Below are 27,946 nucleotides of genomic sequence, written 5' to 3'. Positions count from 1 at the left end.
GTTCTGCCCTCCCCTTGATTTACAGGTCCCAACTAGGGATGGGCGAACTTCAAGTTTTAAGGTTTGAGTTCGGATGTACGCTGAATTGCATTATGGATTCTGTTACCGTGGACCATAACCCAATTCCATGACAGAATGCATAACAGAATGCCTTTAGAGGCATTGGCCAGCATAATGGATCCATGCAGGACAGGAGCAGGCAATTGCCAGGAAGGAGCGTTTCCTTCCCGACAATAGCCTGCTTCAGAAAATAGATATTTATGGGACAACCACTTTAAACCTAAAATGCCTCCTGTTTTGCAATCACAAATAGCTCAACAGATTAAATCTCTGCAGTGCCTGTATAAGAGACTGTCTACTTTATAAACCTGGGAAATAAGAGATCTTTATTAATAATTGGAAAAAGCAAACATGATGCACAAAGGTGTGCCTCCAAACCTGATGTAGTTCATAATTCTGGATGTTGCATTGATGTCCATATGTGAAATTTTTGAACAACTGCTAGATAACATCTAAACCCTATTACTTAATACATAAATCTAAAATGAAATATGACACACGCTTTCTGCATATTGTCCATCTCTGTTTCAGCAGCAGTAATAATAAATGGCATCTATGCACTACAGAACATGGGTCCAGCAAGATTTGGTTAAATGTTTTATGGCACGTAATGATATTATGCTCATGAGGTAAAACATACTATTAGATTTCCATGCCACAGAAGAGAAATTGCTTGTGTGAAAAATCATTAAGAGGAATACCTATGATGAATGAGAACAATTACAGTGTTTCTTTGTGGAAGAAATGCATTGTGTATCATGAATGATAACATAGAGATAACACAATGCTACATAAATGTAGAACACTGTTGTCTGGAGATATCCATGGACGCTCATTTTTCTGTTGACAGACCCTGCTATTTTTATTCAATGGTTCTGAGAGGGAAAACAAGCAGCCATATTGGATTTTCTTCCATTAGGCCTACATTTTCATGCCTTTCAGTTAGCACATGGATGATTTTTCATGTTTATCACCGTCTTTGCAATCTGATTACATTTCATTTTTATGGGGATTTCTTTCTGATTACAGAGTGTACAGTACCAGTCAAAAGTTTAGACACATCTTTTCATTCCATGGTTTTTCTTGTTTTTATTTTTATTCTTTTTCTACATTGCAGATTCATATTGGAGACATGAAAACGATGAAGTAACGAATATGGAATTAAACAAAATGTGTTAATACTTCAAAGTAGCCCTCTTTTGCTTTGATGGCAGCATTTCCCACCTTTGGCATTCTCTCAATCAGGTTCGTGAAGTGGAATGATTTCCAGCAGCCTTGAAGGAGTTCCCAGAGGTGCTGAGCACTTTTTGGTTGCCTTTCTTTCACTCTGTGGTCCAATTCATCCCAACCCATCTCAATTGGGTTAAAGTCAGGGATTGTGGAGGCCATGTTATCTGACCCAATACTCAATCACTCTCCTTCTAGGTCCAATAGCGCTTACATAACCTGGAGGTTTGTTTGAGGTCATTGTCCTATTGACAAACAAATAACAGTCCCATTAAGCGATAGCCAGATGGCATAGCATGTTGCTTCTGAATGCTGTGGTAGCTATGCTGGTTAAGTGTACCATGAATTTTGAAGAAGTAAACAGTGTCACCTGCAAAGCACACGCACATCATCACATCTCCTCTTCCATTATTCATGGTAGAAACCACACATGTATAAACCATCCACTAACCTTTTCATTTTATCCCAAAGACATGAGCTTTGGAACCAAAAATCAAATTTTGACTCATCACACCAAAGTACAAATTTCCACTAGTCAATGTCTATTCTATGTGTTTCTTGGCCCAAGCAATTCTATTTTTCTTCTTGTTCCTCGTTAATTGCTTCTTTGTAGCAATTTGACCATAAAGGCTTGATTCTCACAGTCTCCTCTGAACAGTAGATGTTGAGATGTTGTCACAGACGTACCGAGACATACGGATGTTCCCGCGACAGGTGGCAGGAGATCTGTGAGACTGGCAACACGTGGTTTGATCTGACATGTTTTCCTTTTGGATCAAATGACGTTTGTGTTGTTTCTAGTGCTTGCTACTAGGGTTGAGCGAACCCAAACTGTAAAGTATGAGTTCGTACCGAACTTTAGGATTTTTGGACCCCGGACCGAAACCCGAACATTTCAGTAAAAGTTCGGGTTCGGTATTTCTTGGCACTTTTTCAAAGGCTGCAGAGCATCCAATCAACAAGCGTTTAACTGTGTGACCTTAGAAGCCATCACAGCCATGCCTACTAATTTAGTTGTGTGGTTGCAGTGCACAATCTTTTTACCCTGCGCTGAGCCCAGTGACAGAGAAAAATAACTTTTATCTGTCTGTTAGTTAGGTGGGCAGTGGCGGCCATTTTATGCAAGCTCAGTGCACCAGCTTTTGTGCTTTTGTGACATTCAAATCCAAGCTTGAAATACTGCAATAATAATCTTTTTTTTTTTTTTTAAAACACCCTTTTTTGGCAATATCCTACATCTGGTGCCTTTGCAGCATTAGTCAGTGTGCAATTAAAGGTAGAAATACAGCTATAATTTTCTGGGTTTTAAAAAACACCCTTTTTGTGCAAAATACACAATTTTACAGCCCTTGCTGCATCTGCACGTGTTAAATTCGAATGTTATATACAGCTGTCATATTCTGTTATTAAAAAAACACCCATTTTGGGCCAAAAACTTAATTTTGCAGCCCTTGCTGCATCTGTAATTGTTGAAAACAAGTTTGAAATACTTCAATAATTTTCTGGCTTTGAAAAAACACAATTTTTTGGCAATAACCTTCATTTTGGGCCTCTGCCGCATTAGTCAGTGTGCAATTTAAGCTAGAAATGCAGCTATAATTTTCTGGGTTTTAAAAAACACCCTTTTTGGGCAAAATACACAATTTTAAAGCCCTTGCTGCATCTGCACGTGTGAAATTAAAGCGTTATATTCTGCTGTCATATTCTGTTATTAAAAAGAACACCCATTTTGGGCAAAAAACTAAATTTTGCAGCCTTTACTGCATATGTCATTGTGAGATACACCCTTTAGATACTGTGGTTCTATTCTGCTATTAATAAAACACCCATTTTGGGCAAAAATCTTTAATTGAGGCCTAGTTTGCATCTGTACGTGTGAGATACACCCTTTACATATTGTGGTTCTATTCTGTTATTTGAAAAACAGCCATTTTGGACAAGAAAACAAAATTTTGCAGCCTTTGCTGCATATGTCATTGTGAGATACACCATTTAGATACTGTGGTTCTATTCTGCTATTAGAAAAACACCCATTTTGGGCAATAATCTTTAATTGCAGCCTAGTTTACATCTGTACGTGTGAGATGCACACTTTAGATACTGTGGTTCTATTCTGCTATTTGAAAAACAGCCATTTTGGACAAGAAAACTAAATTTTGCAGCCTTTGCTGCATATCTCATTGTGAGATGCATCCTTTACATACTGTGGTTCTATTCTTCTATTAATAAAACACACATTTTGGGCAAAAATCTTTAATTGCGGCCTAGTTTGCTTCTATACCTGTGATATACACCCTTTACATATTGTGGTTCTATTCTGTTATTTGAAAAACAGCCATTTTGGACAAGAAAACTAAATTTTGCAGCCTTTGCTGCATATGTCATTGTGAGATACACCATTTAGATACTGTGGTTCTATTCTTCTATTAGAAAAACACCCATTTTGGGCAAAATTCTTAAATTGCGGCCTAGTCTGGATCTGTACGTGTGAGATACACACTTTAGATACTGTGGTACTATTCTGCTATTAGAAAAACACAAATTTTGGGCAAAAATCTTTAATTGCGGCCTAGTCTGGATCTGTAAGTGTGAGATACACCCTTTACATACTGTGGTTCTATTCTTCTATTAATAAAACACCCATTTTGGGCAAAAATCTTAAATTGCAGCCTAGTCTACATTTGTTTGTGTGAGATACACACTTTAGATACTTGTGGTTCTATTCTGTTATTAATAAAACACCCATTTTGGGCAAGATCGTAATTTAGGAAATATGAGGAGAGTGTCAAATAAGGGACGTGGCCTTGGTCGTGGTGATGCTGGTGGAGCTCCTGTTGCAGGGAGAGGAAGTGGTTGATCTGTGCCAGCTATACGCACAAGTGAAACCCCTTCTTTAGGTGCGAGTAGGCGACAGAACCTGCAGCGGTATTTGGTCGGGCCTAATGCGACTCTACGAATGGTGAGGCCTGAACAACTACAGGCGATAGTAGATTGGGTTGCTGACAGTGCATCCAGTTACTTCACATTGTCTCCCACCCAGTCTCCTGCTGAAAGATCAGAGTTGGCACAGGCAGCCGATGTCCATCAGTCTTTCACCTCACCCCCTTGCAAATCAGCCAAGCAGTCTGAGCCCCAAGTCATGCAGCAGTCTCTTCTGCTTTTTGATGACTCTGTTAACAGGGTTTCCCAGAGCCATCCACCTAGCCCTGCCCCAGAAGTGGAAGAAATTGAGCGCACCGATGCCCAACCACTTATGTTTCAAGATTAGTACATGGGAGGACCATCGCAGCACGTCTCGGATGATGACGAAACACAGGTGCCAACTGCTGGGGCTTTCGAAAGTGTGCAGACCGACAAGGAGGGCAGGGGTGAAGAATGGGTAGAAGATGATGTGGAGGACGATGAGGTCCTCGACCCCAAATGGAATCAAGGTCATGCGAGTGACCTGTGTAGTTCTGAGGAAAAGGCGGTGATCGCACAGAGCCAACAGCATAGCAGAAGAGGTAGCAGGGTGCAAAAGCGGAGTGGCCATCCCCTAGACAGTACACCTGCTACTGCCCACCACAGCATGGGACCGAGCACATTAAAGCCAGCTCCAAGGAGTTCCCTGGCGTGGCAGTTCTTCAGACAATGTGCTGATGCCAAGACACGAGTGGTTTGCATGCTGTGCAATCAGAGCCTGAAGCGAGGCATAAACATTCTCAACCTGAGCTGCAGTGGAGTAGACACCTCAAAAACAAAGAAAGGTCTCTGGCTCCTCCTGCTTCCTCTTCTGCTGCAGTCGCGGCCTCTTCATCCACCTCTGGAGTGACAGTGGCACCTGCCACCCTGTAAACAGAGGATCTACCAGCAACGCCACTACCTGGGTCACCAAGCATCTCCACAATGTCCCATGGAAGCGTTCAACCCTCTATCTCCCAAACACTGGAGAGAAAGAGGAAGTACCCCCCTATCCACCCGCGATCCCTGGCCATGAATGCCAGCATTTCAAAATAACTGGCCTTTGAAATGCTGTAATTCCGTCTGGTGGAGACTTAAAGTTTAAAAAGCTTTACGGCGGTGGCTGTCCCACAGTACGTCGTGCCCAGCCGCCACTACTTTTCCAGGTGAGCCATCCCTTCCCTGCACAACCAAGTGGGGGACAAAATCAGGTGTGCACTGCGCTACGCCATCTGTGGAAAGGTGCACCTCACTACGGATACGTGGACCAGTAAGCACGGTCAGGGACGTTTTATCTCCATAACAGCACACTGGGTAAATGCTGTGACGGCTGGGCCTGAGGCGGATAGCAGTTTGCTGCATGTCCTTCCACCACCGAGGATTGCAGTGCGCTTCAGTTTGCCTCCTGTTGCTTCCTCCTCCTACTCTGCTTCCTCCTCCTCTACCAGCTCCTCATCTGGTCAGCGTAACACCTTCACCACCAACTTCAGCACAGCCAGGGGTAAACGACAGCAAGCAGTTTTACAACCTGTTTGGCGGACAAACCGCACACTGCGCAGGAGCTGTGGACAAGCCTTGAACAACAGACCACTGAGTGGTTGGTGCCAGTGAGCCTCAAGCACGGCCTGGTGGTGTGCGATAATGGGCGAAATCTCGTAACAGCTCTGGGACTAGCCGGTTTGACTCACATCCCTTGCCTGGCACATGTGCTGAATTTGGTGGTGCAGAGGTTCCTTAAAAATTACCCCAATATGTCAGAGCTGCTGCATAAAGTGCGGGCCATCAGTGCGCGCTTTCGGCGTTCTCACCCTGCTGCTGCTCGCCTGTAAGCGATGCAGCGTAACTTCGGCCTTCCCACTCACCGCCTTATATGCGATGTGCCCACAAGGTGGAACTCCACCTTGCACATGCTGGCCAGACTATGCGAGCAGCAGCAGGCGATAGTGGAGTTTCAGCTGCAACACGCACGGGTGAGTCACTCTGCGGAACAGCACCACTTTACCACTAATGACTGGTCCTCCATGCGAGACCTGTGTTCCTTGTTGCGCTGTTTCGAGTACTCCACCAACATGGCCAGTGCCGATAACGCCGTTCTCAGCGTTACTATCCCACTTCTATGCCTCCTTAAAAAAACGCTCCAGGTGATGATGGAAGAGGATGTGGCACAGGAGGAGGAGGAAGAGGGATCATTTCGTAGGGTTTCTTTCCAGTCATTCACAAGTGGCTCCGAGGGTGGGTTACTGCACCCACAAACGCCAGGTACACAATTGTCCGGCACAGTTCTGGAGGATGACGAGGTGGAGGATGAGGAGGAGGAGATGGAGGAGGAGGAACCTTGTTCACAAGCAGGGTGGTACCCAGACTAGCTCATGGCCATCACTGGTGCGTGGCTGGGGGGATACAGAGGACACAGACGATACACAGAGGACAGCTTTTACTTTCCTCTGGGCAACCTGGCACACATGAGCGATTACATGCTGCAGTGTCTCCGCAACGACCGCCGAGTTGCTCACATTCTAACTTGTGCTGATTACTGCGTGGCCACGCTGCTGGATCCCCGTTACAAGGACAACATACCGTCCCTAATTCCGTCACTGGAGCGTAAGATGCGTGAGTACAAGCGCACGCTGGTAGACGCGCTGCTGGTGGCATTCCCACCTGACAGCGGGGGCACAGTGGAAGCACAGTGGAAGCACAAACCGAAGGCAGAGGAGGAGGAAGAGGTCGCCAACGCAGCTGGGGCACTGCCAGCACCTCAGAAAGCAGGGTTAGAATGGCCAAAATGTGGAAAAGCTTTGTCAGCACTCCACAACAACCAGCACCACCAGCTGAAATGTAACATCTTATATCAGGAGGCAGCATTTCACCAACATGGTGGAGCAGTAAGTGTGCACACGCCTACACGTACTGAATGACAGGTCTGCCCCCTTCAACTTCTGGGTCTCCAAATTGGGCACATGGCCTGAGCTTGCCCTTTATGCCTTGGAGGTGCTGGCCTGCCCTGGAGCCAGTGCATTATCTGAACATGTGTTTAGCACGGCAGGGGGCGTTTTCACAGATAAGCGCAGCCGCCTGTCCACAGACAATGTGGACAAGCTCACGTTCATTAAAATGATCCAGGCATGGATCCCACAGGACTTGTCCGTACCTTGTGCAGAATAGACATGTAAACTGGCCTTACTCAGCCATTGTTATACTACAGCGCAATTGCTCATTGTTGTATTTTATTTTTATTTATTTTTTATATTTCCCACTCTTTTGGGGTGTACCCCTAAAAAAAAAAAAAAAAAAAAATTAAAACCAAAAACCAGTGTTGGCTACCTCGTCCTCCTCCACTGCCACTTCCACCTACACCGCTACGTCCACCGCCTCCTCAAACTCCTTCTCCATATGGACCTCCACCTCATAAATCAAGTTTTTTTTTTTTTTTTTTTGTACGTATTCTATTTTATTTTATGTCATTTCACTAATTGGTCTGTTACATTTTTGGGTAAAATTCACCAATTTTTGGGTGTGATATACCACTGCTATACCTAGTATACAGGGAAAAAAAATTCACAAATTTGTCAGTTACCTTTTCATGTTAAATTCACCAATTTTTGGGTGTGATATACCACTGCTATACCTAGTAGACAAGCAAAAAAATTCACTAATTTGTCTGTTACTTTTTCAGGTGAAATTCACCAATTTTTGGGTGTGATATACCACTGCTATACCTAGTAGACAGGTAAAAAAGAATCACTAATTTGTCTGTTAAATTTTCGGGTGAAATTAACCAATTTTTGGCTGTGATATACCCCTGCTCTACCTAGTAGACAGGTTAATAAATTTCACTAATTTTTCTTTTACATTTTCGGGTGATATTCAACAATTTTTGGCTGTGATAGACCCCTGCTCTACCTAGTAGAAAGGTTAATAAATTTCACGAATTTTTCGGTTACATTCTTGGGTTGACATTTTAAAATTTTTGACGTGAATAAACCCCTGCTCTGCATAGGTTCCATTGAAGGGTGACATTAACCCATTTCTGGCGATGAAAAACCCCTACTCTGCATAGGTGACAGGGACTTAAATTTCAAAAATTCGTCTTTAATTGGCCCTTTCCTTCGATCCTTCTGCTTTAATAACTTTTCTCATATTTCCGCTCGATCAAAATTAAATTTCATCTATTTATCTCCCTTGGATGTGGTCTCTCTTTCTCATGCTCCCTCTCCGGCGTATAACACTGATTTGCCGATAACCGTGATCAACATGGTAGACTCAAAAAAGAACATCGAAAGTTTATAGAGAAGATATCCAAATGGATGGTGGACGTCACAGGGACGTGCGATCAGGCAGAAGTTATCTAGAGTCAACAAAACGGCAGCAGGGCCTCTCCTGGCTAAAGTTTCCTAATCCAAAATACCGCAGTGACATTCCCTGTAATTTTTTATTAATCATTCAAATAACAGGGCATCTTAAGAGTCCTGTATTGTTATTTATCGTCACTACCTCCCCAAGTTGGGAGTGGGTAATTGCCGCGCGCCCCCTCCTTAACTTGGAAGCTTATGCTTCAATACTTTGTCCTAAATTTCCGCTCGATTACATTTAATTTCATCCCTTGACCTCCCTTGGATGTGGTATCCCTTTCTCAGGCTCCCTCTCCGGCCTGGAACCCTGATTCTTCACCACCTGTGATCACCATGGTAGGCAGATAAAAGAACATCAAAAGTTGATAGAAAAGATATCCAATTGGATTGTGGACATCACGGGGACGTGCGACATGGTGGAGCAGTATGTGTGCACACGCCTACACGTATTGAATGATGGGACTGCCCCCTTCAACTTCTGGGTCTCCAAATTGGGCACATGGCGTGAACTTGCCTTTATGCCTTGGAGGTGCTGGCCTGCCCTGCAGCCAGTGTATTGTCTGAACGTCGGTTTAGCATGACTGGAGGGGGTTATCACAAGTTATATTTCCCAATGTTTTGGGGTGTACCCTAATTTAAAAAAATAAAAATCAATTTAAAACCTAAAAGCAGTGTAGGCTACCTCCTCCTCTTCAACCGCCGCTTCCACCTACACCGCAAGATCCACCGCCTCCTCAACCTCCTACTCCATATGGACCTCGTCCTCGCGCTAAGGTGACACATACTCGACCTTCTGGATCTCTACTTCCGTTGCCCATCCCGTCCAGACCATGGACTCACTTTTCTATGCATTTTATTACTGATCTACCTAATTCGTCTGCAAAGACAGTTATTCTGATGGTAGTTGATCGTTTTAGTAAAATGGTGCACTTTATAGCATTGCCTGGCCTACCTAATGCTAAAACACTTGCGCAAGTGTTTGTTGACAACATTGTGAAACTTCATGGCATTCCGTCTGACGTGGTCTCGGATCGTGGGACTCAGATTGTGTCCAGATTCTGGACGGCGTTCTGTACTCGGCTGGGGGTACAACTTTGTTTTTCTTCTGCTTTTCATCCTCAGATAAATGGATAGGCATGGTCCTCATTTTTGTCTTTGGCTGAGTTTGCCATAAACAATCGTAGACAGGAGTCCACTGGTAAGTCGCCATTTTGTGGGGCACATGGGTTTCATCCGCATTTTGGCACATTATCTGGTACGGATACTTCCGGTATCCCTGAGGAGGAATGTTTTTTGTCATTATTGTCTTCTATATGGCGGAAAATTCGAAATAACTTGATGAATATGGGCAACAACTATAAATGTGTGGCTGACAGGAAACGTATGAATGGTCCGGACCTAAGTGTGGGTGATTTTGTGTGGCTGTCCACAAGAAATTAAGCTGAAAGTTCCTTCTTGGAAGTTGGGTCCAAGGTTTATTGGTCCATATAAGATTAGCTTTTCATCTTGAACTTCCTCAGGCTCTGAAAATTCATAATGTGTTTCACAAATTTTTGTTGAAGAGATATGTTGAACCTTTGGAGTCGTCCGCCTTGCAACCCACTCCTGTCATGGTGTACGGCAGTTTGGAATTTTTAATCGCCAATATTTTTGACTCTCGAGTTCTCCGTAGATCCTTTCAGTATCTTGTTCACTGGAAGGGTTATTGACCAGAGGAGAGGATGGGCATCTGACGTGAATACCAGTCATTTAGTGAAAGTCTTTCACAGGTCTCATCCGGATAAGGTAGTTCCTGGGTGCCTGGAGGTCACCCATAGAAGGGGGGGGGGTACTGTCACGGACGTACCAAGACATAAAGACGTTCCCGCAACAGGTGAAAGGAGATCTGTGAGACTGGCAACACGTTGTTTGATCTAACATGTTTTCCTTTTGGATCAAATTACGTCTGTGTTGTCTTTTTTGGTGCTTGCCACACCTTCTTTCCCCAGGTGTTGCTATTGTGGTTATTTAGCCTTCTCTATTTATTGATGTTTCTCCCACTTTTCTATGCGGTTTATAGCTTCTGTTGGACTTGTGGTTAGCTTGTGTTTGGTTCTCGGCTGAGTTCCTGGTGCTACCTAAGCTTCATTGAAGATAAGCGTTTCCTTTCCCTTTTGTATTTTGTTTATATACACTGCTCAAAAAAGTAAAGGGAACACAAAAATAACACATCCTAGATCTGAATTAATTAAATATTCTTCTGAAATACTTTGTTCTTTACATAGTTGAATGTGCTGACAACAAAATCACACAAAAAAAATAATATGGAAATCAAATTTTTTAACCCTTGGAGGTCTGGATTTGGAGTCACCCTCAAAATTAAAGGGGAAAAACACACTACAGGCTGATCCAACTTTGATGTAATGTCCTTAAAACAAGTCAAAATGAGGCTGAGTAGTGTGTGTGGCCTCCACGTGCCTGTATGACCTCCCTACAACGCCTGTGTATGCTCCTGATGAGGTGGCGGACGGTCTCCTGAGGGATCTCCTCCCAGACCTGGACTAAAGCATCTGCCACCTCCTGGACAGTCTGTGGTGCAACGTGACGTTGGTGGATAGAGCGAGATGTGATGTCCCAGATGTGCTCAATTGGATTCAGGTCTGGGGAACGGGCGGGCCAGTCCATAGCATCAATGCCTTCGTCTTGCAGGAACTGCTGACACACTCCAGCCACATGAGGTCTAGCATTGTCGTGCATTAGGAGGAACCCAGGGCCAACCGCACCAGCATATGGTCTCACAAGGGGTCTGAGGATCTCATCTCGGTACCTAATGGCAGTCAGGCTACCTCTGGCGAGCACATGGAGGGCTGTGTGGCCCTCCAAAGAAATGCCACCCCACACCATTACTGACCCAATGCCAAACCGGTCATGCTGGAGGAGAACGTTCTCCACGGCGTCTCCAGACTCTGTCACATCTGTCACATGTGCTTAGTGTAAACCTGCTTTCATCTGTGAAGAGCACAGGGCGCCAGTGGCGAATTTGCCAATCTTGGTGTTTTCTGGCAAATGCCAAACGTCCTGCACGGTGTTGGGCTGTAAGCACAACCCCCACCTGTGGACGTCGGGCCCTCATATCACCCTCATGGAGTCTGTTTCTGACCGTTTGAGCAGACACATGCACATTTGTGGCCTGCTGGAGGTCATTTTGCAGGGCTCTGGCAGTGCTCCTCCTGTTCCTCCTTGCACCAAGGCGGAGGTAGCGGTCCTGCTGCTGGGTTGTTGCCCTCCTACAGCCTCCTCCACGTCTCCTGATGTACTGGCCTGTCTCCTGTCTCCTGGTAGCGCCTCCATGCTCTGGACACTACGCTGACAGACACAGCAAACCTTCTTGCCACAGCTCGCATTGATGTGCCATCCTGGATAAGCTGCACTACCTGAGCCACTTGTGTGGGTTGTAGACTCCGTCTCATGCTACCACTAGAGTGAAAGCACCGGCAGCATTCAAAAGTGACCAAAACATCAGCCAGGAAGCATAGGAACTGAGAAGTGGCCAGGTCATCACCTGCAGAACCACTCCTTTATTGGGAGTGTCTTGCTAATTGCCTATAATTTCCACCTGTTGTCTATCCCATTTGCACAACAGCATGTGAAATTGATTGTCACTCAGTGTTGCTTCCTAAGTGGACAGTTTGATTTCACAGAAGTGTGATTGACTTGGAGTTACATTGTGTTGTTTAAGTGTTCCCTTTATTTTTTTGAGCAGTGTATTTGTGTGTGTTGCCTTTTCCTGTTGTTTGTCATTAGGCCTGAGGGAGACTCCTGTTCATCCTTCTCTTTGGAGGAACAGGTAGACTCAGACATTAGTTCCAGGGTCCTATAGGGTGAGATAGGATTCTAATAGTGTTGAGCGAACTTCTGTTTTAAGTTCGGCGTCTAAAGTTCGGCTTCCGGTTAGCGGAGAATCCCGATATGGATTCCGAATTCCGTTGTGGTCCTTGGTAGCGGAATCAATAATGGCCGATTATTGATTTGGCTACCACGGACCACAACGGAATTTGGAATCCATATCGGGATTCTCCGCTAACCGGAAGCCGAACTTTAGACGCCGAACTTAAAACAGAAGTTCGGTCAACACTAGATTCTAAGTATCCAGGCCCTTTCGGGCCTGTTCATACTGGTAGTCTGGGTTTTCTCTAGGAGGTGTCCATCTTCCTTCCCTAGTTTCCTTATTCCGGTATCCCCTTTACCTCCTATGCTCAATGTGGTGTTTTCCTCCCACACACGAGCGTGACAGATGTATCTGGTACTTAATCTCTTGTAAAACTTTTACGTATGTAGACTTTAAGTTGAGGTGCTCTTATTTTCTGGTTTCTGAGGCTGGTAACTCTTGGTTAATGAATGTATCCTCAGCAGCAGTGGTAACTCTTGCTCTTTCTTTACTGGGTTCTTTCTTTAGCTAGTTTCATTATAGTGTTTGATGGATTTTATGAGTGCATTTGAAGATACCTTCTATCTATGGAAATTTTCCATACTGACTGACCTTCATGTCTTAATGTCATGAAGAACTGTTGTTTCTCTTTACTTAGTTGAGTAGTTCTTGCCATAATGTGGATTAGATCAGTAGTAGAATAGGGTTAAATACTGTATGGAACTGTGTACCAATCTTACCTCTGCACATCACAACTGATGGTCTCAAACATACTATGAAGGCAAGAAATTCCACAATTTAACTCTTAAGCAGGCAGCCTAATTGAGAGAATCCTAAGAGTGTGCAAAGCTATCATTAAAACACTATGGGGCTACTTTGAAGAATCTAAAATATAACACATATTCAGGTTTGTTTACTACTTAATTCCATAATTTTTGTTTACATGTCTTCAATATGAATCTCCAATGTAGAAAAAATTATTTTGTTTCCAATTCAGTGTATGGTAATACAGGCAGAGAGGAGGTATGCAGGCAGGAAGCAGTCCTCAGCCTGTGTGGAGTGGATGGAGCAGCACTATGCTGGCAGCTGGGCCCATCAAGCAGGAAGAGAGGGATATCAGCAGTAGTGATGAGCGGCAGGGGTCATATTCGAATTCGCGATATTTCGCGAATATTTTGTAGAATATTCGCCGAATATTCGCAAATTCTAATATTCGTTATATTCAACGATTTTTTTCTACTCGAAAAATCGGCAATGTAATGATAGTGTAATATGCGAATTTTCGTCATGCGAATTCTTATTGCGATTTTTTTTCAACTTACAACTATTAGACAAAGAAGATTATAGCACTATATTAGCTAAATTGCTCTATATTCGTTTTTTTTTTCCGAATATTTGCTGTATTGCTATAACTTTGTTTTTTCCAATATTCGTAATATTCTAAAACAAGAATATATAGCATGAATATATATAGTGAATATTCAAAAAAAATAAAGAATTTAGAGCAATTTAGCTAATATAGTGCTATAATCTTTTTTTTTTTCATAGTTGTAATTTTTTTCCAATCTGAACTTCAGATGAGAAAAAGATTACAACTATTAGACAAAGAAGATTATAGCACTATATTAGCTAAATTGCTCTATATTCGTTTTTTTTCAGAATATTTGCTATATTGCTATAACTTCGTTTTTTCGAATATTCGTAATATTCTAAAACAAGAATATATAGCAATATAATGAATATTCGAAAAAAATATGAATTTAGAGCAATTTAGCTAATATAGTGCTATAATCTTTTTTTTTTTATAGTTGTAATTTTTTTCCAATCTGAACTTCAGATCAGAAAAAAATTACAACTATTAGACAAAGAAGATTATAGCACTATATTAGCTAAATTGCTCTAAATTCGTTTTTTTTTCTTCGAATATTCACTATATTGCTATATATTCTTGTTTTAGAATATTACGAATATTACGACAACACTACTCCTAAAGTCAAATATACTGCCGCCTTATTATTGGCCCACAAGCTAGAAGCAGGGAGGGATCATGTGTACTGATTAAAAAAAAATCGAATATTCGAAATTTCGAATATATATCACTATATTCGAAATATTCGCAAATTTTCGAAGTACCTATATTCACGATAAAAATTCGAAATTCGAATATTCGTGATCAACACTAATCAGCAGGTCCAGACTATTATAGAGTAGAAGGAGCTAAGCAGATTAATATTGTTTTATAAGAAAAAGATTCAGCATAACATCATTTATTAATTTAAATCTCTGCTCATTCTAGGAGTAGTATTGAGCAAAGCGAAATTTGGTCCGAAGTTTAGAAAAACTTCAATTATAAATTAATCTGAATTTCCTCGCACTTCGTGGTAAACCAATTTTCCTAAAATAGTGGCTGCATGTGTTAGACATAGAAAGTAAGTGTAGAGGAGACAAGCTCCGGGAAGCAAGATCATCCATAATACCGTGCAGCCAGCCAATCCGCAAGTAGCCATCTCCCTGTGATGTCAAAGCTAGGCAGAGCCCTTTAAAACCCTGATCCTGTGCAATTCCCGCACAGTGAGCTGAGCATAGGGAGAGACGTGACAAGACGCTCATGCACTAGAGACGGTGTTGCTGCAAACTCTTAACAGAGAGTGTAGGACAATATTGTAGAGGGAGAGTGCAGGGAGAGTGGAGGTAGAGCGTAGAAGACTGCTGAACTATAGACTCTGCTACAATTTATTTCATTGTACTGTGCACTGTGCCAAGAGTCATAGCTAATATATTCTGTTAGCTGTAGAGTTACTGTGCATCAGTATTACAGGCCACTGTTACTTTTAGGCAGATTGGCCTGGCTATACCTGATTTATAGCGATTCGTGACAAATTAATTTGTAACAAATTACATTTTTTGTCAAACTTCGGCAAAGCTGCCGAATCAAATTTTTCAAAACGTTGCTCATGTCTACTTAGGAGTAATGTGGGCAGTCCTATCAGTAGCTGACAGCCTTTCCTTAATAATTGTGCATACAGTGATGTCTGTGACTACGATACATAGAGAGAGCACAGATGTATAAGAATAAACTACAAGTTATACAGAATTATTTCCTACAAAACTATATATCAATCTGGTCAGCTCCTCCTGCTCTTTAACATGTTAACCAGCCTGTATATCCAACATGTCATGTTCATTTAAACATCATACCGTTAAATGGAGTAATGCAGATGTGAAACAAGCCTAACACTTCCAGCCCCAGCCATTTCCAGCGCTGTCAATCTGGTCTGCTTTACATGGCTGGTGTTGTAAATTGGCTGTAAATCTCATGTGACTACTTCAGCCAATCAATAGCCTCAGTTTTTCTGTGCCATATACGGCTGAGATCAGCAGTGACGTGGGGTATATAGCACATCATCACTACAATCAACAAGTCCCACTAGGGAGGACCGGTGCTGCAGTGCTGGAAACGGTTGGGAATTTTATCTTATCACATTTAGTGGGGTTGGGGGGCTTTTTAATTAAGTAGGGTAACCCAAAAATGAAGACTAACAACTGTAAAGATATACAGTATACAGTAACATAAGAGGGTGCTTTCATAATATTTTTCACCAGAATGTAGCTAGGTACAACTTAATAGACCAACAGCGGGATAGTCACTTCACTTTAAATTACCGTACACAGTAGTGGCTTTTATTGCCTTAAACTCTAAATCCACAGAGAGCTCTAAATTATTTATTAGCTGTTTTTGAATATATAAAATTCTATATTCATTAACAAAAATTTTAATCAGGTAGATAGATGATAGAAAGTGGCCTGAGTGTGTTGTATAGCCATATATAATATAAGTATTTTCTAACCATATTACAGAAAAGTGGTTAGTGGATAATACTTCTTTTCTCAAGCAACATCATTCTGTTTTCAGAGTTATTTCCTTCCTTGCCCGCCTCAGTTATGTCCCATTGTGCAGTATTCTTTTCTCACCTGTCTTCCTGAACCAATATAAAGAATCAGATGCAGCGCATCTCTATAACAATAACTGAATAATAAGTAGTTTGATCTGTCCCTGTAGAGCAATTAAAACTCTGTGGCAGATCTGTGCATTGAGCCCATGAAATCTTTGCCTTAATTAACTCCGGGACTGTCTGAAATTACTCTCAACAGGAATTCTGTGGACAGATATTTCCAACAAGAGCTGACGTTATAGACTGCATGCATTCTTAGAAGGAAATCAATAATTAAGGATATCAGAAAATTACCTTTTTTGAAGTTAATAGAAATATTTCAGCAAAGACAAAAATATAGTGCACATAGCAAAGAATTTGCTATAAAATCACAGATTTTAGTCACCAAGAAATCTTTTAATAGAAAGCACCTGTTGATGGATGGTACTAAACAGACAAAGGTCGAAAAACAGATGTAGATGTGTCAGATGGGATTTTATGTTGTCACATCTGTTGCAGAAATTAAGCATGATGTATTAAGATTAGAACCCTCAACCATTCTGCAATGTGCTGAACAAAACTTTAAACCAAAAAAAGTGTAAAAATGCATTTTTCATAAAAACAAAAATTATAATAATAATAACAGCAATTACGTCGACTTTTAGGAAGTAAAACCACAATATGAAAAAGTTTCCCAATGGACAATTTTACAAAATATTATGAGCTGGTTAAACAATTTTTGTAAAGATTGGGAAACTTACCAAAATAAATTGGGAAAAAAGAAGCAAGAGCGGACATCGCTAAATCCCCATATTCTATATTGTGATCTGACAGGCATCCAACAGTTTTTTGCAATACATGACAACTTACCGATGGAAAAGTATTTTTGCCTGGCCAAGAGCCGGCATTTATGCCATAAAACTGCCAGATCCCTATTGGATCCCATCATAGTCCATGGGATTAACAAATTGTTTTTGCTATTTCCCTATTGCCCCTTGCTACCTCCTGGCATTAGGACTACAAAGCCCCATCCAGAGCTGACTCTCTAAGACATTAGGGGCGAGTGCCTGCTGCTGATCTGAGCATCGAAAAAATTATGGGCGAGTGCCTGCTGCTGAGATGACCATTGAAAAAATTATGGGCGAGGGCCTGATGGTGAGCTGACCCTGTAAAACATTATGGTTTTTCCCTCCTTGTGACAGCAGGCCGCACATCAGGGTGAGGGTGCTGGAGGGGTGTCATGAAACTGTATTAGGCTTTGGAGAGTGTTGTCCTGCCTGTGTTGGAACTGCTGTGTGTTCCCCTCGTCTACCCTCCTCGGTTGCCCACGGAACTACGTACTCTGCTGCCAGCATTGTCAGCTGGAAATTTTTGGAGCAATTTTTCCACAAGGATCTTCTGGTATTGCACCATTTTGCTCGTCCTCTCCACCACAGGAATGAGAGATGAGAAGTTATCTTTGTAGCAGGGGTCGAAAAGGATGAACAACCAGTAATCGGTGTTGTCCAATATGCGTTAAACGCGTGGGTTAAGGGAGATGCAGCCTAACATAAAGTCAGCCATGTGTGCCACAGGCAAGACTTCGCTGTCTTCATCCGGAGGATGACTCTTACTCTCCTCATCCTCTTCCTCCTGTTTTGCCTATTCACGCTGAACAGATGGAATTAAACTTCCATGGGTACTACCCTCTGTAGCGGAGGCAACCATCATCCAATTTGCACTGAGAAGACGAACTGAGGGTGGTCTTGCTATCACCCTGTGTAATGTCTTCCCCCATTTACACCTCTTCCACATGCAAAGTGTCGGCCTTAATTGTGAGCAGCAAGCGTTTGAGTAGACACAGAAGTGGGATGGTGACGCTGATAATAGCGTTATCCCCGCTCACCATCTGTGTTGATCCCTCAAAGTTTCTTAAAACCTCACCGAGGTCAGACATCCATGCCCACTCCTCGCTTGTGAAGAGTGGAACTGACTGGAAAGTCGACGACCATGTTGCAGCTGGTATTCCACTACTGCCCTCTGCTGCTCACAAAGCCTGGCCAACATGTGGAATGTGGAGTTCCAGCGCGTGCTCATGTCACACAACAGTCGGTGAGCTGGCAATTGTAAGCGCTTCTGCAGCATTGACAGACCGGCGGAAGCTGTCAATGACTTGCGGAAATCAGCACACACTGCGCACCTTCATCAGTAGCTCAGGCAAATTGGGGTAGGTTTTGAGAAATCACTGAACCACTAAGTTGAAGATGTGGGCTAGGCATGGATGTGTGTGAGCCTGCCGAGCGCCAAAGCCGCAACCAAGTTATGGCCATTATCAGACACAACCATACCTGGTTCTAGGTTGAGTGGCGAGAGCCACAGCTCAGTATCTTATCCCCTGCCACAGCTCTGCGGTGGTGTGCTCTTTGTCACCTAAGCAGATCAGCTTAAAGAGGACCTTTCATCCGTTTTGACATAGGCTAATTATGGTATTACTTTGTAGGGCGGCCCCCACTGATTCCATGGACGGATATTTTTTTTCAAACACCCCCCATTTGTCCGCTGTGGCACCCCAATGATTTGGAGCGCTGCATTATAATGAGCATTAAACTCGTAACAGGGAGGAGACGCAGTCTTCTGCTGTGGGCGTCTCCTTATCCCGCCCACAGCAGAAGAATGCATCTCCTTCCCGTTGCAAGTTTAGTTTGATTATAATACAGCGCGCCAAATCATCGGGGTGCCACAGCGGACAAATGGGGGGTGTTTGAAAAAAAATATCCATCCATGGAATTAGTGGGGGCCGCCCTACAAAGTAATACCATAATTAGCCTATGTCAAAATGGATGAAAGGTCCTCTTTAAGCCCTTCCCGACCTATGACGCACTACTACGTAATGGGAACCACTGCATTCCCGCAATTTGACGTAATAGTACGTCATAGTGATCGTGCGGGCACCGGAGCCGTGCATGCGCGATCACTGCAGTGGCCCGGCAGTCCATGGTAGCCGGGCCCCTGCTGTATCCGTCAGCATAGTGTAAAAGCAGATGCCGGTGGATTAACCCCTTCTATGCCGCGGTCCTCACTGACCGCGACATAGAAGTTGTTTGTGTCGAGTGAGTGATCGCATCGAGTCCCTGCTGCTGCTGTGGCGGGGACCTGATGCATCACAAGGCAGCCCGATGCCTTGCAGAGGTTGCCCAATGCCTTGCACGGCATCGGAAACTGCCTTCTACGGTTGCCGAGGAGATCCAGCCTTCAGCCGTTTTGTATACTTTAATGGGTGTAGTTTCTAAAATGGGGTCATTTTTGGTTGGTTTCTATTATGTAAGCCTCACAAAGTAACTTCAGACCTGAACTGGTCCTTAAAAAGTGGGTTTTTGAAATTTTCCGAAAAATTTCAAGATTTGCTTCCAAACTTCTAAGCCTTCTAACATCTCTAAAAAATAAAGTGTCATTTTCAAAATGATCCAAACATGAAGTAGACATATGGGAAATATATAGTAATTACTATTTTTGGAGGTAATACTATCTATTATAAAAGTAGAAAAATTTTTGGTAAATTTGGTATTTTTTTATGAATAAAAATATTTTTTTTAGACTCATTTTTACCACTGTCATGAAGTACGATATGTGACGAGAAAACAATCTCAGAAAGGCCTGTGTAAGTAAAAGCGTTTTAAAGTTATTACCACAAAAAGTGACACATGTCAGATTTGCAAAAAATGGCCTGGGCAGGAAGGTGAAAACAGGCCCGGAGTTGAAGGGGTTAAGCACGGCCTGTTGATGCTTCCCCACTGCAGTGCTACACTGCTTCCAGCTACTGACTGATGGCTGACTGGTGCTGCAAGATGAGAATTCTGAGGTGCAAGTGGAGGAGGAGGCGGAGGAGGAGAAGTGGGGGTTGGAGCCACTAACGTAGGTGGTGATGGAAACCCTGATGTAATTAGGGTCCACAATCCTTGTCGTCGGTAGCACCTGTGCCCTCCCATGGTGTGACTCGCTCCCGGCCTCCACAACATTTACCCAGTGTGCCATCGGGGAAATGTAGCGTCCCTGGCCACGGGACACATGCTGGTGTAAGGCGGGCATGGCACACCGTGAAAAATAGTGGCGGCTGGGGACTGTGTAACGAGGGACAGCCGCCAACATAAGGCTGCAGAAGGCCTCAGTGTCCACAAGCCTAAATGACAACATTTCCAGGGCCAGTAATTTGGAAAGATGTGCATTTAGTGCTATGGCCTGTGGGTGGGTGGGTGGCTGGGTATTTGCGCTTGCGTTCAAATGCCTGGGGTAAGGACATTTGTACGCTGCGCTGGGACACGGAAGAGGATGTGGTCGCTGATGGTACTTGCGAAGGTCTAGGTGCAGGGCGCAAGGCATTTGGGCCTGCGCCTTCGACAGGGGATTGGCCAGCATGTAACACAGGGAAAGAGGAGGCAGTGGTGTGAACGGCAGACACAGATTGTGGACCCAGACGTTCGGCCCACCTATTACGGTGCTTTGATGCCATGTAGCGGATCATGCTGGTGGTGGTGAGGTTGCTAGTGTTCACGCCCCTGCTCATTTTTGTATGGCACAGGTTGCAAATTACAATTACAGTCGGGTCCATAAATATTGGGATATCGACACAATTCTAAGATATTTGGCTCTATACACCACCACAATGGATTTGAAATGACACGAACTAGATGTGCTTTAACTGCAGACTGTCAGCTTTAATTTGAAGGTATTTACATCCAAATCAGGTGAACGGTGTAGGAATTACAACAGTTTGCTTATGTGCTTCCCACTTGTTAAGGTACCAAAAGTAATGGGACAATTGGCTTATCAGCTGTTCCATGGCCAGTGTGTGTTATTCCCTCATTATCCCAATTACAATGAGCAGATAAAAGGTCCAGAGTTCATTTTAAGTGTGCTATTTGCATTTGGAATCTGTTGCTGTCAACTCTCAAGATGAGATCCAAAGAGCTGTCACTATCAGTGAAGACAGAGATATAGGGAAAAAAGAAGAGGGGATTAGTCGCAGACTCCTTGGTGTCTAGAGAGTCTGGGATATCCAGGCAGGGCGCCAAAGGGAACGGACCATGGTGATATGATGTATCTAGGGTCCAAAATATATTTCGGGTGAATACTTATTGATTTTTATTATTAAAAATTACTATTATTATTTATTTTAATATAATATATGTTTATTGATATATTTTTATTTATTTTTTTGTGTCGGATGTTGAAGGCTGCCACAGGTGTAATGTCCACATAGAATTAATCTAAAGTGGACATGGTACATGAAGGAAAAACCAAAATCAAGGAAAAAAGAAACCTGTATACGGCGCCAAATCCCTCAGAGGTGGTCAGCTGCTTATTTTAGAATGGTCAAACAGGGGGTAGTTGAGTGCTAAAACAAGCGGTCGTCTCATTCACTATTGAAAAAACCCAGATGCTTGTGTAACCCAGCAGGGTTATTTTTTTACTATCAGTGAGGCCGGCCATCATTAGGCTGAAAGAACAAAACAAACCCATCAGAGAGATAGCAAAAACATTAGGCGTGGCCAAAACAACTGTTTGAAACATTCCTAAAAAGAAGGTGAGCTCAGCAACACCAAAAGACCCGGAAGACCACTGAAAACAACTGTGGTGGATGACCGAAAAATTATTTCCCTGGTGAAGAAAACACCCTTCACAACTGTTGGCCAGATCAAGAACACGCTCCAGGAGGTAGGTGTATGTGTGTAAAAATCAACAATCAAGAGAAGACTTCACCAGAGTGAATACAGAGGGTTCACCACAAGATGTAAACCATTGGTGAGCCTCAAAAACAGGAAGGCCAGATTAGAGTTTGCCAAACAACATCTAAAAAAGCCTTCACAGTTCTGGAACAACATCCTATGGACAGATGAGACCAAGATCAACTTGTACCAGAGTGATGGGAAGAGTAGAGTATGGAGAAGGAAAGGAACTGCTCTTGATCCTAAGCATACCACCTCATCAGTGAAGCATGGTGGTGGTAGTGTCATGGCGTGGGCATGTATGGATGCCAATGGAACTGGTTCTCTTGTATTTATTGATGATGTGACTGCTGACAAAAGAAGCAGGATGAATTCTGAAGTGTTTCGGGCAATATTATCTGCTCATATTTAGCCAAATGCTTCAGAACTCATTGGACGGCGCTTCATAGTGCAGATGGACAATGACCCAAAGCATACTGCAAAAGCAAGTTTTTTAAGGGAAAGAAGTGGAATGTTATGCAATGGCCAAGTCAATCACCTGACCTGAATCCGATTGAGCATGCATTTCACTTGCTGAAGACAAAACTGAAGGGAAAATGCCCCAAGAGCAAGCAGGAACTGAAGACAGTTGCAGTAGAGGCCTGGCAGAGCATCACCAGGGATGAAACCCAGCATCTGGTGATTTCTATGCATTCCAGACTTCAGGCTGTAATTGACTGCAAAGGATTTGCAACCAAGTATTAAAAAGTGAAAGTTTAATTTATGATTATTATTCTGTCCCATTACTTTTGGTCCCTTACCAATTGGAGGCACATATGCAAACTGTTGTAATTCCTACACCTTTTACCTGATTTGGATGCAAATACCCTCAAATTAAAGCTGACAGTCTGCAGTTAAAGCACATCTAGTTTGTTTAATTTAGAATCCATTGTGGTGGTGTATAGAGCCAAAAAGCATTATCTTCTGCAATCCAACCGACCACCTGGTCGCACTGGTCTGACTTCAAAACTGTTGTCCTGCGCCGCCCTGCAAACTGGGACATGAAGCTAGGTATTGTGGATGATTGTTTTTCTTGTACTCTGGCAGCAGGCACAGTTTCAACGTGCCTAGGGCCACGGCCTCTGCGTACACCATCAGCATCACGGCCACTTCCCTGTCCCTTAATGCTCGCCATCTTAATATTAAATGTTATATATGCTTGAAAGTATGTCACACTTACAGTATCGTAGGTTTTGTAAGTGTATGCACAAATTTTTTTAAAAAGGTATTTGGGGTGTAAAAACGTCACACAGGAGATATACCGCAAATAATGTTGCTGATACCAGCAGCGGCTAATAAAAAATTACATGGAATATCACAGGTATTTGGGATGTGGAAACGTCACACAGGAGATATACCGCAGATAATGTCGCTGATGTCACCAGCGGCTAATAAAAAATTACAGGCAATGTCACAGGTATTTGGGATGTGGAAACGCTACACAGGAGAAATACCACAGATAATGTCGCTGATGTCACCAGCGACAAATAAAAAATGACAGGGAATGTCACAGGTATTTGGGATGTGGAAACGATGCACAGGAGAAATTCTGCAGATAATGTCACTGATGTCAGCTGCGGCTAATATAAAATTGCAAGGAATGTCACAGGTATTTTGGATGTGGAAACATTACACAGGAGAAATTCCGCAGAAAATGTGGCAGATATCAGCAGCGGCTAATATAAAATTACAGGGAATGTCACAGGTATTTTGGATGAGGAAACGTTACACAGGAGAAATTCCACAGATAATGTGGTGGATGTCAGCAGCGGCTAATATAAAATTACAGGGAATGTCACAGGTATTTTGGATGAGGAAACATTACACAGGAGAAATTCCACAGATAATGTGGCGGATGTCAGCAGCGGCTAATATAAAATTAAAGGGAATGTCACAGGTATTTGGGATGTGGAAACATTACACTGTAGATGTACCCCAGGTAATGTCACTGTCCACAGCAGACACAGTCTACGAAAAAAGTACACTGGATGTCACTGATAATTTTGGGATGCGCACACGTTACACAGGAGATGTAGCGTAGATAATGTCGCTGTCTGTGGCAGCCTAACTATTGCACTCAATTTAGCGCAGGATGCACTAAAAATAGATATTGCTGCCACACACAACAGTCCTTAAAATGACTTTTGGGTCTCTAAAGTTTTAGCAATTTAGCACAGGTTGTGCTAAAAATATATATTGCTGATGCCACACACAACAATAGTCCTTAAAAAGACTTTTGGATCTCTGACAAGTTTTTCAACTTACAAAAAAAAAAAGGCACTCCCTACACTATCTTTCCCTGAGCTGAACACGTATCATAGGGTGCTATATAGCACCCGATGACGCGTTCCGACCAGCCAATCACTGTAATGCCAATAACCAACATGGCTACAGCATTACAGTGAAGGGCAGTACTTACCTGCACGTTTATGTGCGGGGAGGAGACTCGAGCATTGCACTCGAGCACATGCGGTATTCGGCCGAATACCGCCATGTGCCGAGCATGCTCGATCAACACTACTTGTCAGCTTTATTTAAAAAATAAAATAAAATCAGAGTATGCATCTACTAATCTAAATTGTTGATGTGTACTCTTTGATCTTAATTTTCCTGCAGTTCTACTCCATACTCTCAGTGGGTGAAGAACTTGTGATGGTGTTATCACAGACAGGTCCTCTATACCTTCTGACTAGGGATGAGCGAACGTCAAGTTTTGAAGTTTGGATATATGCTGAATTGCGTTATGAATTCCGTTACCATGGACCATAATGCAATTCTATGACGGAATGCATAACGAAATACCTTTAGAGGCATTCCGTTATGCATTCCGTCATTAAAGAATTCCACGGCCAGCATAACGGATCTGTCAATTTTCCGTTATGCAGGAGAGGCATAACGGAAACCAGATGGATCCATTATGCTGACCATAGACTTCTATTATGACAGAATGCATAACGGAATGTCTCTAAAGGTATTCTGTTATGCATTTTCATCATTGAATTGAATTATGTTCCGTGGTAACGGAATTCATAGCGCAATCAGCATGAAGCTAAACCCGAACACGAAATTCAAAAACTGAAGTTTGCTCGTCCCTACTTCCGAACTCAAAACTGCACTGCACAATAATATAAGTGGTGGTCGCACTAGTGTGGATGTCTGAATTGATTTTGTGGTGTTCTTGTTTTTAGCCTAATTGGATAGGTAAGTGTAAGGGCTCATGCACATGACCGTATGCCATCCCATGCGCAAGATGTATGCCGCTCCGGGACATATGGCCCGCTCACGGACCATATGTCTCGCAGGGCATATGGTCGTGTGCATGAGCCATAAGAGTGAGAGTAGTCATAATTATACCTTTGCAGTCACATTCAGATCACTTGTGCAGTGGGTGGCATCATAAGTATCCACAAGAATGACCACAATTAAACATAGCCTCAAAAAAGCAAAAGCTTACAAGTTGACAGATATCATGATTTATGTCTATCCATTAAATGGAATAACAAGGATATATAAGTGTTATTAATTTTAAGATGGCAAATGTTTTGTTGTAATGCCATACAATAGTGTCAAATTGAATAAGAACCTGGTATTCATGTAAATAACCGCTGGCATTGATTGCCTATCCAAGATGTTGTTTCTGTCTTTTAGTGTGCATGTGCTTAAAGTGGTCAGTGAATATACAAATACAGAACATGCAGGAAAGCAATAAACTCCATGAATTGCGCAGTAGAATACAGAACTAACTCGCACACCCTGTAAATGTGGATGCTTGTTTACATCACCAGCTATAAGCACTGGGGAGTGGTGCCACTCCATGTAGGCTAAGAGCCAATTTTGGTTTTTATGTCATTATACACTAGTGTATGGCATCAAGATTTACATAAAACATGGACAACCCTTTTAATTGATGAAACGTCACTTTTGTCGCCTTTTGGAAGGCACTTATTACCAAGACAACCTGGTAGTAAACTTGCTAATTAGCTGATTTCTACGCTGTGGCTTTTGAAATCCAGTTGTTAGCTGTTATCCCCTAGATATGTTTGCCATATATTTTTCTGCAGATAAAATAGGTTACCATGTAAAATATGGACAGACTAGCTCTATCGTTGTATGATATGGGACTGACAATTTTCATGAGACAAATTCCTTTACATTATAACTGCATTATGGACAAAGTCATCTTATAATGGAATAAGATAAATGAATTCATTTAAATGTGGAAACATTTGTGGAATGTGGACATTTATAACTGAGAGCTGCAGTGAGGTTCAAATTGTCTACCTCTGTTCCCATATTATTAATGAAGAGATCAGAGCAAGACTTTTTATTGCTCTCAGCACATTGCAACAATGCCTTTGAATTCCGTATGTAAAAAATACATAACCAGTTTCTTATAGCCCTGGGAAGCTACAAGCAGAGAAATTGAATTCCCTGCTGTCGCTCTTCTGTATTCCACTAATTACTCCCAGAAGTAAATGGGGCATACACAGATTTCTAGCAGTGGCATACAGAGATTTCATAGGGCTCTATAGCAAAAAGTAGTATCCAGGGCGGATTCGCCATAGACCCTACAGGAAAATGTCATGGTGGGCCGATACCCCAGTTGACGTTCAAGTCCTCCTCATGTCAGATACATAGAGATCTGATGCTTTCAGCATTAATTAATTAGGAGTATCTGGCACTTATGCACTTAGTTGAAAGAAGAAAGTGCACTCCTGCATTTAACTTTATTGCCACCCTCAGGACAGTGATAGAGTTGAATACAGGGGGGGCAGTATTTTAGCAGCATTGCAGAATAGCTGGCCCTGCTTACTTATGTTAACTCTGCCTACTTACATTGGCCCTGCCTTCAATCAATTTGGACCTGCCTTCAATATGGGTCCACTTTTAATCATTTTTTTTTCCAGGGCCACTTTAAGTTCCCAGCCCGCCCCTGGTAGTATGGGGCATTTTTTTAAAATTATTTATCACTTTTTAGATCTCTTATAGTGGCACTCTTTTAATAATGATGTGCCATAATATCCCCATCAATGTACAGCTTATAAAAGATTTATCAACAGGGTCGGTGGCACTTTGATTAATCTTCTTTTTCAAACATGTTTCATTGCACTTTGCTTTACCCATTTTACCCGATTTCTATGTTGAAAAAAGTGGAACAAGTGCTAGTTATTTCTCAATGCATTTATACTAGACAGCCAGTATGAAACCATTGATACATCTATCCCAACTATAAATTCTCTCATTCACTTTACACTTTAGCCACCTAGAGGGAGCTCCATGTATATGAATTGCCATTGAACTCAAAGGAAACTGTAAAATCTCTTTGTACTAAGCTCAACTTAGTGGTGGCTAAAGAGAAATGCTGTGAATCTATGTTGAGAGGCAGGATAAAGTATGTATCGGGCCCCTATTCACCAAGGGCAGTGGCGCAGTCTACCTTCATGGTGATGACTAGTGTTGATCGAGTATGCTCGGCCGAACACCAGTTCGGCTCGAGCATCTCAATGCATGGCGGTATTCAGCCAAATACTGCATGTGCTTGAGCACAATGCTCGAGTCTGCTCCCCGCACATTTGTTGCTACGCAGCCAATAAATGTGCGGGAAAGTACTGCCTTTCACTGTAATTCCGTAGCCATGTTGGTTACTGGCACTACAGTGATTGGCTGGCCGGAACACGTCATCGGGTGTTAGTCAGGGAGAGCTGTGCTGAAGAAGGGAAAGATAGTGTAGGGAGTGATTTTTTTTTTTTTTAAGTTGAAAAACTTGTCAGAGACACAAAAGTCTTTTTA

The 27,946-nt window shown here is 42.7% G+C and overlaps 1 protein-coding gene across 1 annotated transcript in view; it reads right to left on the bottom strand.

The window, feature by feature from the left end:
- Window positions 1–27,946, bottom strand: part of LOC120998111 (collagen alpha-1(XIX) chain-like) — an 861,475-nt gene that overhangs the window by 171,372 nt on the left and 662,157 nt on the right. The gene's annotated exons all lie outside the window — the stretch shown is intronic.

This window comes from Bufo bufo, chromosome 4 (assembly GCF_905171765.1).
Source record: "Bufo bufo chromosome 4, aBufBuf1.1, whole genome shotgun sequence".
In the NCBI taxonomy this organism is placed as follows: domain Eukaryota; kingdom Metazoa; phylum Chordata; class Amphibia; order Anura; family Bufonidae; genus Bufo; species Bufo bufo.
This window is presented reverse-complemented; position numbering and strand designations above follow the sequence as displayed.